Genomic DNA, 15823 nt, shown 5'->3' with positions numbered 1-15823 from the left:
CCTGTGACCTTTGGCCTGGGGCAGTGGCCACTGCATGGCGGTGATGTGGCTTGCCAACAATCTCTGGCTTGAACTCTGTCTGCACCCCCACGTCCCCAGCCTACGGGGTCTTGTAGTGAGGATTCACCAACTTGATCTTACTCAATGCTGTCCTTTATAAAGTTTCTATCTCCGGTATATGGCATTATATTTTCTGGCAAACATGGCCTAGCCCAACCAAGCCACATGTGTGTCAGATCTGGCCCTCATAACAAATGAGTTTGGCACCTCCGTCCTACCAAGTTGTAGATAAGGTCTTGGCTTAGTGGTACGATTACTACTGGGAGGTCCTGGGTTCAATTCCTGGCATCTCAGGTGGCTGGTATGGGGGGGGGGAACTTTTCCTTCAGACGCAGTAAACCATGACTGATATTGATCAGCAGTGTGGCATGGCATTTGGGCTGCTTCATGCGTTCATACAATCTGAGCCCATGTTTGAATTCTCTGTATGCTTTAATACAAAAATTAATTCAGGCAACAGTTCAACAGGTTAGTTCCAACTGAAGTCCAAATGAGAATCTGGTAGTCCCCTGTTTCGCAAGACAGCTTCCATTAGTCATGGAAAGGCTAATCCATAATCCACAGTAATCAAACCTGCTGACAAAGGAGGTTCTATAGTTATCTAAAGATTACCTGCAGGAGGTTTCCAGGCAATTAGCAGACACCTCAGTCTATGAAAAGCCTCCAGGTGATCCCACTTTATACCTCATTATGGCCACTGTGCTGGAGGGCCTCTTCTACCTCTAGATTTTTGATATCTCAGTTCCCTAGAACTCCAGTATTTTACACCTTGCCTAAGGTCCGTAAACAAGCTTTTCCTCCTATAGTTAGGCCTCTTCTTTCAGGCAGTGAGTCTGCTCCTCACCCCTTGGCAGAGTTTGTAGATTATTATCTATAACCCTTTGTATATGGAGACATGTAAGATAAAATCATTCATATGAAAGGATATCCTATAGGATCCTTCTCTGGATCATAGAGCAGGCTATGTGCAGCTTGAAAAAGCACCAGTGATGTGAGAGTAAGTACTAATGTTTTTTGGTTTATAAAATCCTTAGAACACATACATCATTCTAATCAAGTTATTTTTCATTATAGAATTAATTTACTTTTTGGAGAATTCTTCTAAGTAAATTTTTATTCCCTTGACGAACTTGTTGATATTGTTATTTCTGTTAGGTAAGAACAGTATTTATGTATATCACTATTTTAAAGTTAAAAATTGCAAATTCTTTGTATTATTACATTGTTTCACATGAATTATTTAGACCCACTGTAGAAGCCATCTTGTGAAATGGGGGACTACCAGATCCTTCAGTTGGAACTAACCTGTTGAACTGTTGTCTGAGTTATTTTTTGTATTACACTTCTTGAATTGTTATATTATACACAAATGTACAGTATGGTTTGCTTATTGCGATTGCCTTTATGATACTTTATATATGACTCCTTTGCACTTTTGGAAGCATTATTTACTATAGTTTCGAAGTCATGATTATACAGCTCCCCTTTTCCTGGTATTTTTAGTTTTGTTGTAACTTCCAGCTGGTGCCTGGATATCTCCTGAAATTACAACTTTTCTCCAGGTGATAGAGATCAGTTCATATGGAGAAAATGGCTGTTGATGAAGGTGGATTTTATGACATTATACCCCATTGAAGTCCCTCTCCTCCCCAAAACACACCCTCCCAGGCTCCACCCCTTTAAATCTCCAGGTACTTCCCAACCTGGAGTTTGGCACAGCGGATCCTGAGGTGAAGTAACGTTGAGAAACAGAAGGGATTATAAAAGGTAAAGGTAAAGGTATCCCCTGTGCAAGCACCGAGTCATGTCTGACCCTTGGGGTGACACACTCCAGCGTTTTCATGGCAGACTCAATACGGGGTGGTTTGCCAGTGCCTTCCCCAGTCATGACCGTTTACCCCCCAGCAGCAAGCTGGGTACTCATTTTACCGACCTCGGAAGGATGGAAGGCTGAGTCAACCTTGAGCCGGCTGCTGGGATCGAACTCCCAACCTCATGGGCAGACAGCTTCAGACAGCATTTCTGCTGCCTTACCACTCTGTGCCACAAGAGGCTCTAGAAGGGATTGTACATTTCATTATTATGATTTATTATTTTATTTCATATAGTGCCAAAAACATACAGTACTTCAGAGTCCCATAACCGTAATGCAATTGGATTCAGAATGTAGGAATATGGAGAAAAACAAATCAGAAACAGAGCTGGGGGGCACATTATGGTTTTGGTGGGAGGAGGACTGTAGAAGGAAGAAGGCAAGAGAGGGGCTGATGAATGAAAGCAGCCAAACACAGCAATTTGGGGGATAATCTCACTTGCCCACACTGTTTCTCTTTCCCTTCCCTGAAAGCCATCATAGCCTCTGTGGCAGAACAATCTGACCTACAGGTCATATTCCATTGGGCCCTAGAAGGCCACAATGGCTGCCCAAGGTCTCTGCCTGACAAGTGCCACCTATCTGCCTCTACCAACACTTGGAGGGACTTCCCTTTCCCTGTCTTGGTTCAGTCGCTACCACTGCCTGTAGGAATTGCCCACTGGACAGGTCAGGGCTCTCTGCCTCCACATTCTGAGGCCTTGCCTCTGTTTCTCCTGCTATCCGGTGTCTGGTTACCATGAGAACAGCTTAGTGTCTTGAGTGCTACTGAGGGCGTAGGCACTTGCCAGTCCTTTGGGACATCTTTACAAATAGCACACCTGGGACGATGTGGGTCTAGTGTGGTACAGAGAACCCCACCAGCATTAAAAGTTACACGGTGCGGCTCAAAAAGAAAACATCTTCACACATGCCCTCAGCACAACCACAGATTAAGTAAGGGGTTCAAAAGACAAGGGTACAATGTAGTTCTTCTTTTCCTCCCTCTGTAGTTGCCCCAGTGGATCATCCGCAGAAAGCATGCTCTTTAGCTTAAAAGGTTACAGTTGTTCTGCTGGGTTCCCATTTCCTTAAAGATTCTGCTCAGGTATGCAGGCTGGCACATGGTAACCGCAGTCTCCTAGAGACTTCAGGGGAGAGTTCTGTTTTCCGCAATGAAACCAGCACAAAAAGAGACCCTCCTCCTTGCTCCCAGGAGCCCACCAGGCCAAAGAAGCTTTTCCTGCAGTCTTTCGAGCACCTTAAATCCTCTTAATCTCAAATAGATATTACCTGAGTCACTGGAGGGACATATTTCTGTGTATGACTTGGCATATATCTCATTGTGTCCGCCACATCTACCACTGCATTTCTAAAAGCTTGGTGGGTGAAGCTGGTGAGCAATTGATCTTCCACTGGCTTGGGTTCTGCCAACAGAGAGAATGAAAAAAAAAATTCCATGTGAAGTCGTTGCTGAGTTCAAACCTCCAAAGAAAAATGCTTTTCTCTGTAGCCTGTCCCCCTTTCCTGCCTTCTCTCCTCCCTACCCCCTACATTTATATTCCCTCCTGTCTTCAGCTTCCCATCCTTCCCTATCTGTGGCAGCCCCTCCCTGGGAGAAGTATGGCCACGTTATACAGTGCTAACTGCCAGCTGCATCATGGGAAATGCATAAATACTTACACTTTCCCCTATAATCCTTCCCCCACATTTTTTTCTTTCCATCTTCCTGGTAGTTCTTATAACCTAATTTTCCTTGTTTCCTTTTCTCTTTCCCAGCCACCAATAAGCCAACCTTATATCAACTCCCCATCTCCAGTTATATCTATAATTATTATATTTTATTTATATCATGCTTTTTCCCATAATGGGAGCCAAAAGCTGCTTATTTCATTCTTCTTTTCTTCATTTAATCCTGACAGCATCCCTGTGGGGTAGGTTAAGCTGTGTGACTTTCCTGGATGAGTCATGCAAGTCAAGTTGTAGCAAGTTCCCTATTGGTTGTTACTGGACTTGGACCTAATTAGTCCTCCTTCAAGGGATAACACAGCCTTGGAAAGCCTTCTCCCCAATCCATCTTTCTTTAGTAGAAACCAAGGGCTAAAGATTGCTGTAGATGCCTAGGAATAGTCACTGAGGTGATCCATTTATTAAAACTACTAAAGGCGCTCCTTTTGTCGGGGTGGTGGTGGTGGTGGTGTTTAAAGGCCCCCTTTTGAAGATTTCATATTCTTAAAAACAAACATAGGGCTATTCTCAGAATTATTGAAAGATCTGCTGTCTATCCATGGCCCCAATATTTGAATGTATGTATTCACAGATTGGTCCATATTGTGAATTAGATCTATTGATTATGATGGGTGCTGTAGGGAGGACACATCTAAAGTATATAGAAACTCTGTTAGGTGACCCCAAGGTGGATATTCTACTTTTCAAGTATCCCTATGTTGATATCACATCTTCAGTAACGGCCAGGCTGTGTGTTGGTGAATGGTCAGATTTTCTTTCCGGCGTGCGGCTCTGCGCATTCAACAAACGGTTCAAAAAAAGAGTTCAGCTTCCTCTGGGTTCGTTCAGCAGCCACTGCTGTGACATAAGTTAAAACATGGATACTAATACAGAAAAAAGTTCTTTTATCTATTGGCAGGCAGCTCAATGCTTCCTCTTTTCTCTCTCCCTTATCCCTTTTGTAGCCTTGAAGCATAGCAAAGAAGTGAAATCCACTGAGAATACCCTGTAAAGGTAAGTGTATTTATTACATTGCATTGACAAACATTGCCGTACAACATTGATTTTTCTTTTATTCGGGGATTTAAGCACTTGGATTAACGACAGAGCTGACAGGACAACTCCTTTAACTGCCCGGTTGTCCCGTCTTGCACAAAATGCCCATCTCTCATTAGAGGGGAAGGTGCATAGAAAGGCAGCGATGTGCTGAAGGAGGCCGGATTTTGTCACGATCGCTGCCGTGCGCTTTGTTCCTAGCAGGGCAGCAGTGTTTGTTAAGATGAATGATAAAGAACATAGAACAAAAGAGCCTGCTCACGGAGTGGTATTGCTTTTGGTCAATAGCGGAATAAAGCCAGGCCGGCACAATAAGACAGTGGAAGCGGGGTGCCAAATGGCGGCTTAACCGGGTTTTGTTTAATTTGTTGCGATAGAAAATACCGGGCAGCAAATGGCCTTAAGCAAGGTGGCTGGCTTTGCTTTCTCGAATTACATCTACGGGCATATCGGTATGAAAACTTAGTTCAGGATTTTCTCTGTTGCTGCTGAACTTACAGCCAAAGTGATCCCACAGTGGGTTTCCTGATGGTGTGGTTCTTCCACTCTTTCCAAGCCTGTTAGTTGACTTAGTGGTTGTTGAATGATCTCACAGTTGTTCATATCTCCCCTTGGTTGCCACTGTGGTGATGATGTACTACTCCTGGTCTTTTCTTTTGCACATGTATATTGACACAGCAGGACAACGTGAGGTAGTGTTCCTAGGGCAACAGAGCATTCTGCCTCTTGTAGAGCCGATGCTTCATTTTTAAATGGCCCCGTCTCCTTCCCTGGGGTTGCCAATCTCCAGGTGGCACCTGGAGATCTACCACTATTACAATTCATCTCCAGATGTATTTGGATATGTATTCATCTTCAGATGCTAATTGTAGAGGGGCAAATGGTTTCGATAAAAAAGGATCAGCCCTTGTTATCTCTGTATAGAAGGATGCTAGGATGTAGAGCTTGGAAAGGTACTCTGTTTGATACTCCGGACCACAACAGTAAGAGCAGACAATTCTGGGCTTGTTGTTGTTGTTGCTAGGTGCGAAGTCGTGTCCGACCCATTGCGTCCCCATGGACAATGATCCTCCAGGCCTTCCTGTCCTCTATCATTCCCCGGAGTCCATTTAAATTTGCACCGACAGCATCAGTGACTCCATCCAGCCACCTCATTCTCTGTTGTCCCCTTCTTCTTTTGCCCTCCATCACTCCCAGCATTAGGCTCTTCTCCAGGGAGTCCTTCCTTCTCATGAGGTGGCCAAAGTACTTGAGTTTCATCTTCAGGATCTGGCCTTCTACCACATTACCATAGATCACTCCAATGAAACAACTGTTGTGGGGGATGTGAAGGGAACTTGCACAGCAATTTAAATAGATTTTTGACAATGGATTGTGTTTAAATGTACAGTGCAAGGGACAAAAGTGCAAGTGACAAAAGACACTTCAGATACTTTCCTCCCAGAAACATCAGTGTAAAGGTGTTCTGAAAAAAACACAGGGAAAAGTTGGGAGAAATCAGCCAGGCAATGACTGGCACATGATACTGGCCTGAAATAGTTAAGAAAGTGAGCAGCAGCAAAAACTCCATGCGGAAAATGCCCCCTGTGTTCTAGAAAGCTTTTCTTGGTCAATTACAGCCAGATTTCTCCGATGCAGGTTGCTGCTTTTCTTAATGCATTTGCTATTCCAAACCGTCTGTGTGCTTAATTTTCATAAGCGTCCTGGGCATTTACTTAGGGAGCACTGCTTAGGTGTAAATGGCTGACCGTTGTGTATAGAGTTGAGACTATGTTGCCTTAAATTCTGTGAGTTAAAAATAATTGTCTCATTAAACCTATGCCTGCATTAGCCAGGGTCCCTTAATTTCTAATGGGTCCGGCTGCTTATAGCTTAATGTTGTTTGGTGGCTATTAGTTACCAGCAAATCATCCTGGATGTGTACTGCCCTGTTTTTCTGGCTTCTGCCACTGGCGAAGCATCTCGGATTTGTATTGACCGGCTACTAGAGGCACGAATTTGCCCTGTTCCATTGATCCAGCAAAGGTAGCACAGTCTGTGCTTTAGGACTAAGTCCCAGGCAAGTTTCCTCGTGGGGACTCAGGAAAGGTTTGTGTAAAATGTCTGAAACACAGAGAAGGCAAAGAGAGAACTGGGTTTATAAAATTACTAGTATCAAAGCCCATTTTAAAAATGGGCTTTGAAAGGGGCGGCAGGCAGGCTCCAAACTCTCCCCCGCCCCCGGCTCCATCCCAGCAGGAGCGTACCTGCGGGCCGCAAAGCCCTGTTGCTGCCTCTCTCCTCGCGGGTGACAATGGAGGCCGCAGCCACAAGGCTTCTAGCAGGCAAGGAGGGAGGATGGGAGCTGGAGTGGGAGAGCCAATCAGGCTGGACCTGGACATACAGGGCCCTGGACAGTCTCCTCCCAGGAGACTGTTTCCCAAATATAAGGGAGCAAAATAGTGTTAAGGATCAACAGTCGTTGCTGCTGCTGCTGCATGTAAGTCTTCCATAACCAAATCAGCTGTCCATAATAGATCATAAATTACAAGCATCAGTTATAAATTGCTACCTCAACAGTCTCTTCCAACTCCATATAAATGATTCCTGGAAACATGGGACCTGTGTGGATTATGTGTCTCTTCTCACATGGTGGAAGGGATATTCTAAGCACTAATCTGAAATACAACTAATGGGTAAGTCAAGTGATGATGGATCCCAGTGACCTCTATGGGTGAGCGTAAAATTCTGCTGAAATAGTTGACATATCCATGGCATATTAATGCACAGGGTTTTTTTTGGGGGGGGGGGTTGGCGTGCTTAAATTGTGTGCCGGCAGGTTTCAGCTATTTTATTTTCCCATCCCATAAATTTAGTTTAAAATTGTCTTTAAAATCTTTTCCCAATATTATTCCAATGAAAACAATCCCTACATATAGCTTCAAATATATAATTGAATATACCATTTTAACCAGTTTGGCTTGTTTTTTCCTCGTCAAATGCATTCTTTTTAATATTTGTTGCTACCAGAGTGTAGAATGAACATTGTCTTTAACAATCTATTAACTAAATATAAGTAAAAATAAGCATGCATGTTGTGTTGAATTTTCGGTTCTGGAGACTTTTATGGAAGATATTTCAAATTGTAACTTTTCCAGAAAACACACAAAAATAAATGTATGTAATTAAATGAATGTTGTTGTTTTTTAATGAAAATGAATTTTGAACATCCTATTCCTACCATCCATATTTATAGTGAGAGGAATTTGCGGGGGTGGGTGGGTCATGATGCCTATAAAAGTCCTTCTGTTACTCTCACTGCGAAAGTTGGACCTTAAGGAAGGCCGAGCGTTAAAGAATTGAAGCTTTTGAACTCTGGTGCTGGAGAAGACTCTTGCGAGTCCCTTGGACTGCAAGGTGAACAAACCGGTCAGTCCTAGAGGAGATCAGCCCTGACTGCTTCTTAGAAGGCCAGATCCTGAAGATGAAACTCAAATACTTCGGCCACCTCATGAGAAGGAAGGACTCCCTGGAGAAGAGCCTAATGCTGGGAGCGATTCAAGGCAAAAGAAGAAGGGGACAACAGAGAATGAGGTGGCTGGATGGAGTCCCTGAAGTAGTCGGTGAGAGCTTAAATGGACTCCGGGGAATGGTAGAGGACAGGAAGGCCTGGAGGATCATTGTCCCTGGGGTCGCAATGGGTCGGACACGACTTCGCACCTAACAACAAGAACAATTAATCTCACTATCCTTGCCAGTGAACAAATGGTTGGATTTGTGGTTGAGAATTGAAAAGGAGGAATGCACACAGAGTAAAAATTTTAAATAGTCATGGCACAGATGCAACACTGGTTTGTGAAGTGTCTCTTGGTTAAAAATGGCAAAACCCACAGATACTAAAGCATTCCAATCAAGTACAGCGTACGGAAGACCTACCTTTTTACAAAAAGACATTGATAAAAGGTTAAATTCCTCTTTAATTCCATCCTGCCTTTCCGCAAGCATCCTTTTGCTTGAAGCTTCTTGCCGTCAGCTTCTAAAGATGTAAACGCTGAAATTGGGAACTGTGGTAATTAAAGTGGCTTATAACATAAACGCCAGATTTAGAAACGGAAGGCTGTTACATTATGCAGTGATATGTAAATTATTAGTCTTGCAATGTCATCAATTGTAAACCACTGTGATCAACCGTTGTAAACATTGGTTAAACAACAGATTTATGTAATAGACGGGAAAACGAACTCATGCTATGGTTTGATCTGGGTGTTGAATGCAATATATTTCTGAGCATATTTGCATCTTTTGGTGTGCCAAATTGATTTTTAAGAGGTTTATTGGAAAGCTGTCTTTGTGTGGCATAAAACAGGGAAGGAAAAGGAAAAGACTGAAGTGCCTGGGGTTGTTTCAAGAGGGGGAAGAAGTGCAAATTTATAGAAGGCATTTGCATCTTATATGGTGAGGGTACAAGTTAGAGACTCAGATGACTAATCCTAAGGGCGCTAGAAGGCTTTCAGGCATGCCTGGACAGGAACCATCCCTCTCACCCAGCAAACCATTCTGAAATTATCCTGCCCTTCAGAAAGCAGGTTATGGGGTGTCATTGGGGTCTGCTGCTCTTCAAAGGAAAATATTCTAGTGTTGCATGCAGGGTTTTGGTACAACTGTTGTGGGCTACATTTGTGAGAAAGGCAGAGTACAAATGAAGCAAGCAAATAAATTGTCGAGCTACTTTCCCCAAACAGAGACAGGATCCTTTGTTGTCACCACAGTTCCTTGACTGATTGTCATCCTTACTTCCTTCAAATGGAAACTAAAGGTTTGACTCCTTTGCTAGACTGATGTTACTACTGTTATGTACATAGACCAGCCTTTCTCAACTGTCCATCCATCCATCCACCCATCCTATTTGTATGCTGCCGCTCCCAGCAAGCTGGTTTGTGGCAGTTCACATCATATAAACATTCCATAAAATTTCCAAATATTTCAACATTCCCGACATACATTCCCGACATTACCGTTGAGAAACTCCTGAAACATTCTACATTGTTCAAGAAACCCCTGGAACGGTGCAATCGTGCAGAATATGGTCCGGAAGCACAGCTGTGTACATGCCCACTATGGGGCCTTCCTCTTCCTACCCGCTCCAGGCCCATCATTGACCATTTGGTGACGGGGGTGTTGGTGGTGGTTCGACATGACCATGTATGGTCATATCACCTGATAAGTGTTTAACATATTTAAAAATTAATTAACTCCCACTCATTCAGGAGACCCTTCCAGGGCCATCAAGAATCCCCAGCGCTTCACGAAAGCCTGATGTAGACCATGAGACTTGTGCAGACTATATGCAAATGAAGAATTGCAAGTCAGCCAATAAGTAACCCTACATGGACTCTGAGAATATTCCTTAAAGGGCCAGTCAGGTTCCTTGGTGGGCACCCTAAATCTGGCGTATAAAAGTTTCATGTGTTCCAGTGTTTGCTGTTTGATATTTCTTGTTGGAGTTGGTGTTGAATAAAGAACTGTCACTAATAACCACATTTATGTTTGTAGTTTTCAGATTGTGTGGTGAGCCTTGTTGATGGAGGACTCAGATTCTAAGGCACTGGGACTGGGTTATGACATTCAAAGCGGGGAGAGAGTCCTATGGGAAGGTTCTTTTTTTTCTAAGTGGTTTTGCAGCTACTTTTGTTCCAAGTTAGAGGAAAGTATTTCTAACCACAAACTCTGGAGAGGAGCTGGGAACATATGGGAACTTCTGGCTACAATAGATCAGATTTGTGAATTGATTGCCAACTGTATTTCCCAGCTGGTGCTAATAGCACAATAAGAATAATACTGTAAAGTGTGATTGATTGATTGATTGATTGATTGATTGATTGATTGATTGATTAGCTTGGCTGCAGACATGAGGGGCATCAGAGTTAATTGTCGGTCCCTTTCATATTTTGCTCATCAATGGATGCTGCTGAATAAATAAAAGGATATTTTGGCTTACTTTCATGCATCCATATGAATACCCTTTGAGGCAACCTATATGCATATCCTTCTGTGGTACTGGGGGCATCCAATTAAGCTGATGGGCAGTAGATTCAGGATGGACAAAAGGAAATACTTCTTTACATAGAGAGTGACTGAAATGTGGAATATGCTGCCAGAGGATGTAATGATGGCCACAGGCACTGACAGGGGATTAGAAAGGGGATTAGATAGCTTCATCAGTGGCAACTAGCCTTAGTGACTGAGAACCTCAACATTCATAGGCCACATTCAGTTGGCCCTCCAGAGGAACTGGTTAGCCACTGTATGGACCAGATGCTGATCCAGCAGATCTCTTCTGGATCTGTTTGAATTGTAAAGATGTAAACAAACTTGTACAGTTACAAAATGAGGGCCCCCCATACTGATGCCACTATACCCATCTTATACCATTTTCATTGGCTTCTGGCCACCTTCTAAACTCAATTCAGCACTAATTTTGAGCTTTAAAACCTGAAGTGGTATTTGATCTAGATGTCTGAAGGACCTTACAAACCTAGCCATGTGCACAGGCCTTCTGCCTGCTACAAATAAGTGAATAAATTCTATGTGGGCCCTGCTTTGGGCCTTACTATATTTAATGTATGGTACACAGATCTGTGTTCTCTAAAATTACCTTTAAACACTATTTTGTATTTGGTTCTGCTTGGGGAAAGAGAGAGAACATAGCTATCACTTTTCAAGTGGCACTTAGCTCTGAATGAATGTCACATGTGTGAGTCCAAACTGCATTTTTAAAAGTTGTTTGCAAGTATACTGGCCCTTGAGAATCCACTGATAATGCGTTATTATTGATCCATAGCCATGTGTTGATCAGTTAAGGAAAACATTCCTGAAGGCTTTGTCTTTACAAGAATTCAAAGTCTTCTGCATTGTTACTTGCTTTGTACTAATTTCTTATCATTGCAGTCATCTGGTATTTGTTAAGAGTAGATACCTTTTCCTTCTAACTTTTCTCCTCCATCACTTTTAGTACTTCTTTCCCTGATATTCAGGAACACAACAATTTCTAGATCTGCTGTACATCCTCAGTTATATTGCCCTTAAATTCTGTCCTGTTAATCGCAGGGAAGGGCTCTGTTGGAGATTTGCGTGAAATCCAGGGGCTATGAGGATAAACCTTAAAAGTAATCCATTCCTTAAACATCCGAGAAGCCAAAAGCTTACTAGGAAAAGCATATTAGGCTCCAATAAAATTGGATAAAAGGGGATTAAGTTACATATAGAAACAAGAATAAGATACTGAGGAAAATATCTTACTGAACATGTAAGAAAATATGACTGGGAATTCAAAATTTCCCAATTTTCAAGGATTTTTTTTAAAAAATCAGACATTTGTTTATATTTGATTCTCTTATGAATTAAATGTATGTATCATTTATAACTTGATTGTCATTAACCATGTTGCTTACCAAATGCTCATCTCTGCTAGTATTTGGAGGTATATTAAGGGGAAAACAAAATTGTAAAATAATTCAGGAGATGCTAGGCTGTGATATCCCTTGTCATCCAAACATAGGGTTAGATAGTATGAGCTTTTCCACTGGTGAACCAAGGAAGACAGGACCTTTCTATCCTCTTGAAAAGGCCTCCCTGTGTGTTATGGCAGGGGTAGTCAACCTGTGGTCCTCTGGATGTTCATGGACTACAATTCCCATGAGCCCCTGCCAGCAAACGCTGGCAGGGGCTAATGGGAATTGTAGTCCATGAACATCTGGAGGACCACAGGTTGACTACCCCTGTGTTATGGGATAGGAACCACATAAGATGGGTGAGGAGGCAGGTGTGCCAAGCAGAGAAATTGAAACAGGTGAAGACTCATCAGCCATAATAAACTAGAAGAAAAAAGTCTCAAGCTGGTGATTGCGAAGCGATTTAATGTTCAAAACTATTTCACAATGTTCAAAACAATTTGAAAATGGGTTCCCAGGTCTAGTCCATTTTTGATATCTTCATCAGTGATCTTCTCAATATTGTAATAACTCAATCTTCTCCAATAGTGTTTTTATGATTGTTGGAAATAACAGTCTCTTATAATGTCTTGGTTATGTAGTTCAATCCCAAATTGGTCGCATAAAATCCAAATTTGCAGGGGCCTATCAAGATTAACATCCCAATGTGTAATTCCTTTACAACAGTGAACCTTGGCTAGTAACTTGTTTTAGGTTTTGCGAAAATTCACATTGTCCTTCATGGGAACCCTGTAATGATATTGAACACCTATATAAGATCGAGTATAGCAGCATTGATACCACAGGTGAAGGGGGGGAACAGAAGGATTAATTAGGTCAGGGGTAGTCAAACTGCGGCCCTCCAGATGTCCATGGACTACAATTCCCAGTAGCCCCTGCCAGCAGGGGCTCCTGGGAATTGTAGTCCATGGACATCTGGAGGGCCGCAGTTTGACTACCCCTGAATTAGGTCAAGAATTTCTTTTTATATACAATGCATTGGAAAGGTAAATGTGTAGCCTTGTGCACTGCTTCCTCTTGTGCCATGATATTAATATATCATGACATTGGGTCCCATAACTCCCTTTTAGCACAAGACTCTTCCTTTAGCAGAAGGGAGGTATATCAATCAACCCAATATTTTTTTTAATTGCTTTCAGAAAAATATACCTCACTCCTCCTGGTGCTGGAATTGCCACCCCCATGCTTTAAAGAAGCCCTGTGCAATAACTTGACCAGCTTTCTTATTGCCTTTATTTGGTGCCAGCTGGGTCAAGCAAACTATTTCTGTTACTCTTATAAAGGAAATTTAAGTCCAGTAGCATCTTAGAAACTTACAAGTATTTCAAGGAATGCAGTTTTGAGAGTCAAAAATTTTGGCTGTCAAATCTTGTTCTCTCCAAATCTTGTTAGTCTCTAAGGTGCTGCAGGGGGCTCCTGGGAATTGTAGTCCATGGACATCTGGAGGGCCGCAGTTTGACTACCCCTGCCCTAAGGTATTCACCAAATGTATGGCAGTGGTGGTGTTTGTTTATTTGTTTATTGGCAAGTAGGCACCCCCTATCAGCTGCAACATTGTTAAAATACAAAGACAATTACAATCATTAAAAGAATTCAAATGAATGTTAAATCCATAAAACAGACAATTGGTGATATCCCCATATGATCCCAAGGCTATACCTTCTATCCATAATGAGATTATTGGTTGATTATTGTCCCATCTCAGGAATTTCTTCAGAAGCATCACTGTCAATGTCACTAAACATTATGAAGTTGAACTTGCATGCAGCCAACTCACTACCTACCTGATTGGCCCTGTCTTGGGGTATGCCACCAGTAGGAAGAGAACACTCTGCCAATGAGGGCCAAACAGCTCAAAATGCATTCTGCCAATGAGGGTCAAACGGTTCAAATAGCATTTTACTAATGTGGGCCAATCAGATCAAATTGCACACAGACAACTAGGAAAAGCCTCTACCCTGGGAAAGTTTGCTCATGAGTGAGGGCCAATCAGTTCAAATTGCACTCTGCCAATAAGGGCCAATCAGGTCAAATTGCACTCAGCCAATGAGGGCCAATCAGGTCAAATTGCATGCAGACAGCCAGGAAAAGCCTCTGGCATAGGAATGTTTACTCATGAGCAAGTCATGGACCCAGCTCCAGGAATATTTTCTCATGAGTAAATTATGGCCTTCAGCCAGGATAGTTTAACCCCAATCAGGAGGGCCCTCAGCCCTGGTAATTTAGCCCCAATTGGGAAGGAACTCTCAGCCATGAAAGGCTAATGAGGGGTCAGCTCTCCAATCAAATCCAGCTCACACATTAGAAGCCACTGCTCTTAATCCCTACACCAAGCTGTTTTTAATTGCCATTGCCTTAAACAGATATAGTTGGAGCACAGGCAGATGAAGCTATTGAAGGAGGATGGTGTGTTTTTTTACTTGCTCATTGACTGTTATGGGATTCTTTTTCATTAAATTTGGACCTTCTGTCCAATGGCTTCTCAGAGCAATCCAAGGAGGGAGACATGCAGGTATTTCCTACATGCATAGGTGAATGTGTGGTTAATAAGGTTTGCAATTTTAGAAGGGAGGAATGCTTCTGTGTTCTTTCTGTGTGTGTGTTGAGGGCAGTGCAACACAGCCCTCTGTCCCCATCCCAAGCCCTATACTTCAGGGACACTGATCTATGCATTCTGGAGAGGAGGTTTAATTCAGAGGGGTCTCCGGGTTCCACCTGGAGGCTGGCACTCTTGACCAGTGGCGGGGATGCTAGCCTCCAGCTGGGACCTGGAGTTCCCACTTCTCAGGTTTCTCAAAGTCCCTTCTGACACTATGTTTCTATGAGAGGTGTCAGCACATTAACATCGTAGAGTTACATGCTATTTTTTATTCCCTTAATTCTCTGGCTATGGCCAGAGGGCAAATAATCCCAGTACAGACAGACAATAGACCTGCAATATCTTATGACAATCATCAAGGCAGCACCGTTTCACTCCCTCTCTGTCGAGAAGCTGTGTCTGTTTGGGAGTGTGCAATCACCCTTGGTGTTTGGCTGCAAGCATTAATATCGTTGGCTCCTAGTATACTAGGGCTGACACCCTCAGTGGGATGGGGCATTCAGCACTCAAGTGGTCCATTGCAATGCAACTCCTACTGCCAGTATTTGCACCCCCTCTGTAGATCTCTGGCACAAAGCCAAGGCCAAGCTATCTTGTTCCAAAGCAGGGAGTGATTGTCTCTCAATAGGGAACACCTTCCATCTCAGGTGCATGGGCACCCTGTTCTATGCCTTTCCCCCATACCCCTTGATCAGACGGGACTTGGTGTATCCTAGTGACCCATTTTAGGGCAAGAAGAAGTTGATTTCAAAGCCTCATGTCAGAATCTCAAGAGCAGTTATACATCCACAGAGTAGTGTTTGACCACACCACTCTGGCTCCCATATATTGCAGTTCCAACTATTTTTACAGGAACTACAGGTTGAATTCCTGAAGATGAAACTCAAATACTTTGGCCACCTCATGAGAAGGAAGGACTCCCTGGAGAAGAGCCTAATGCTGGGAGCGATCGAGGGCAAAAGAAGAAGGGGACGACAGAGAATGAAGTGGCTGGATGGGGTCACTGAAGCAGTTGGTGCAAACTTAAATGGACTCCGG

The 15823-nt window shown here is 43.0% G+C and overlaps 1 protein-coding gene across 6 annotated transcripts in view; it reads left to right on the top strand.

Moving 5' to 3' along the window:
• The window catches only part of FHIT (fragile histidine triad diadenosine triphosphatase), a 1226786-nt gene that overhangs the window by 37506 nt on the left and 1173457 nt on the right, over positions 1 to 15823 (top strand). For 3 of the 6 annotated variants that reach the window (XM_077324996.1, XM_077324999.1, XM_077325000.1), the window contains exon 2: positions 4606 to 4654. The gene's annotated coding sequence lies outside the window, so the exon portion shown is untranslated. Of the gene's footprint in view, positions 1 to 920; positions 1058 to 4605; positions 4655 to 15823 lie in introns of those variants that run through there. The other 3 variants (XM_077325001.1, XM_077324997.1, XM_077324998.1) reach the window with 3 other exon arrangements.

Source organism: Paroedura picta, chromosome 3, assembly GCF_049243985.1.
Source record: "Paroedura picta isolate Pp20150507F chromosome 3, Ppicta_v3.0, whole genome shotgun sequence".
Lineage (NCBI taxonomy): Eukaryota > Metazoa > Chordata > Lepidosauria > Squamata > Gekkonidae > Paroedura > Paroedura picta.
Note: the sequence above shows the minus strand (reverse complement) of the source record. Positions and strands in the feature narration are given on the sequence as shown.